Here is a 3,177-nt window from a genome sequence, read left to right as displayed (position 1 = left end):
CCTGTTGTTTGTCTGTTTCATCCCCACACCTTTTTGGCTCCTGTTCTCCAAAGGGTCAAGCATGCCCCTGGCAGGGCAGTGTCATCCACTGTCTGAAGGAATGGAGGGAATTCTGCTCCTCAGAGCAAATGTTGGTGAGTTTTTTGCATCACTGCACATGAGGGGAGCACCCTGAACTCCTTTTCAAGAGGCTGGGTTGGGTGGACACCCCTGTTATGCCTCTCAGTCCACCAAAGCTTTGCAGGGAGCTGCTGAGCTGATTGAGGAGAATTTTCCTGCAGTTATTTAAAATGCCACCATTTCTGTGAGTTGCAGGGACCATAACAGCTTCTGCACTTTGCACTCCCACTGTCCCACAGCCCTTTTGGGGACTGTTTTGTAGTTTTGGTCACTACAACATGAAGAAGGGGGTTAGGGTTACTGCAGTGGGTGTCCAGAGAAATCCCTCAGATAGAAATTGTGATAGAATTAGACTGGGGGTGGAGAAGGATGATCAAAAGTCTAACACAGCTCCTGTGTGAGGAAGGGTCTGGTGGATCAGGATCCTTCAGCTGAGGAGGGAAAATTGGGAAAGGCATCAGTGTCATAACCATGAGAGTCAGAGACTGCAACAGCAGGGACTTCACCAAGGCCTGGAGTGCCAGGGCACAGGGAATGGCTTCCCAGAGCCAGGGGGCAGGGATGGATGGGATATTGGCAAGGAATTGTTCCTGGGAGTGTGGGGAGGCCCTGGCACAGGGTGCCCAGAGAGGCTGGGGGTGCCCCAACCCTGGAAATGTCCCAGGTGGAAGGATGTTTACACCTGAACCAGGCTGAGTTCTCTGTTCAGTGTGCTGGGCTCCCTGTGCAGGGCTGTGCTTGGACACCAGGTGGCAGCTGGATCGCTGGAATTCTATGGAGGCTGCATGGCCCTGCTGCAGCCCCTGTGTGCAGTCACTGCCAGTCACTGCCGCCCCAGACTGGGGCTTGGGGTGGGAGCAGAGTCCTGGTTGTGTTCTCAGGGAGGTCTGGGGGTTCTGGGCACTGTCAGAGGCCTGGCTGGCACAGGGCACAGGGGCAGGGATTGCTCCTGCTGCACCTCTGGGACTTCCCTGTGTGAGCTTCCACACCGTGCCCAGCACATCCCTTGGCACCAGGGATGAGGCCAGGCTGGCACTGCCCTTCCTCCACAGAATCTCCCAGAGATTCCCTCCTGGGGAAAAATAAATATTCTGTCTTAATTTCCCATAAAGAATCACATAAAACACTTTTTTTTTTTTTTTCCTGCTTTACCTGACTCTGTCCTGGCTGTGAGCCCCAAAACAGTAACCCCAAGGTAATGAACTCACTGCAACTTCTCCTGGAGCTCAGGCTGTTCCACAAATGTGGCACAAGCACCCCTCTTGTGCACCCCTGTGCCTGGGTAGGAAATTGGGATAAGAGCATCCTTGTTTTGGGTGCTCTGGGAAGTGTTTATCCTTCTCTGATTCCCACCTCTGCTTATCAGAGCCTGGAGGGACCTTCCCACCTCACAAACTTTCTGTAGCACAGCTGAGATTTGTAGCTGATGTTTGCACCACACCAGCACCTGCTTCCCCTGTGGAAGACGCCCAGCACACAGTGGCACTGTCAGGAGCTGATTTTGGGATGTGCCAGGTCTGGCTCTCACGCCTCCCCTTCCCTGTCCATCCCAGTGTCCCCAGCTCTGTCCCCTCAGCGGCCTTTGGGACTCTGCAGCTGTGGCTCCCCTCTCCCTCCATCTGCTCTGATGTGCCAACCTTGGCTGAGGAGTGGCAGCAAACAGGGACAGAAACTTCTCTCTCCGCCTGGAGTGTTCTTAGGAAAAATGGAGAAATCTGTCCAAAAACTGGTAAATCCAAAAGTTTCTGCTGAGGAGAACAAGCAGGGGGAGCTCACCAGGCTCCCATCAGCATCACAGGATGATTTTGGTTCAAAGGGTCCTCTGGAGGGCTCAGGCACATTCCTCCGGCCCCAGGTAAGGCCAGTCCAAAATTAGGGATTGTTCAGGGCGTTTTGCAGTCAACTTGGAGTCCCTGCAAGGCCAGACATTGTCCCAGCTCCTCTCTCAGCATAACTGATCTCCCTTCTCTGATATTTAACCACCCTTGTGAAAATATTCTCTGTAAATAAATCAGGATTTACCTGATGGGAGCCGGTGGCTCTCATCCTGCTCTTGCCTCCTCCTTTCTCCTGGAGTGGTGGTGTGAACACACACTGCCAGCACCAGGGAGCTCTGGCAGGGCTCTGGGAGCAGCACTGCTGGGAAATTGTGAAGAGGTTTACAGCAACTTCTGTGGGCCAGAGAGAAGTCTGATAAGATCCATGTTTGGTAAGAGGATCCATCTTTACACCTGAAAGAATTTCCTACCAAGGTCATTGACACAGAAACCAAGAAAGAAAGAAGGAGAAATCAGAGAAACCTGCAGCTGCCTGTTCCAATGAGCACTTTGTCTCCTTATAAGTGAGTAAACTTAGGAGGTTTGTAAGAATATATAAAAAGCATGCATGCTATAATAAAAACAGATTTGAAACCTTCTGAAAATGGAGTGTGTTGCTTTGTCTCCATCTCAACTGGGACAGGGAATTAATGTTCCTTTGCTTTCTGGAACATGTTTGGAGAACTTTCTCCCTGGCCTTTGTGGTGAGAGTGATTTCTGCAGGATGTGTGGGGTACCTACTCCCTGTGAGCCCTGGGAGAGGGGTCTGAGGCTGTTCCTGCAGTTCCTGGAACCCGCAATGTTCCCAATCTCACACACACAGTGCACAGGTACAGGCAGGGTGCTGGCTGCTCTGGGAAGTGTTTGTACCTTCCCTGATTCCCAGCTTTTCTGTGTTTAGCAGAGCCTGGAGGGACGTGCCTGTGCATGGGCTTAGCAGCTGCTCTGCAGGCCAGAGGACTGAGTTAGCAGAAGAAGAAATTGATAAAATAGGAGTTTATCCATAGCAAAGAAGACAGCAAGGCCAGCATGGAAACCAATAAAATAGACACATAAGGGATATTTGCAGTTAGAGGATGCCTGCCTTAGTGAGCAGTGTACATGCCTTGGTAATTTGTTATAAACTCTTCCCAATTAATTATTGACATTAATTATTTTATACCAATAAAATACAATAAACTACTGCTCTGTCCAAGGAATATAATGAGCTGTTTTGATGTAACAAATGACTTAAAATCAC

This window comes from Lonchura striata, chromosome 15 (genome assembly GCF_046129695.1).
Source record: "Lonchura striata isolate bLonStr1 chromosome 15, bLonStr1.mat, whole genome shotgun sequence".
Classification (NCBI taxonomy): domain Eukaryota; kingdom Metazoa; phylum Chordata; class Aves; order Passeriformes; family Estrildidae; genus Lonchura; species Lonchura striata.
Note: the sequence above shows the minus strand (reverse complement) of the source record.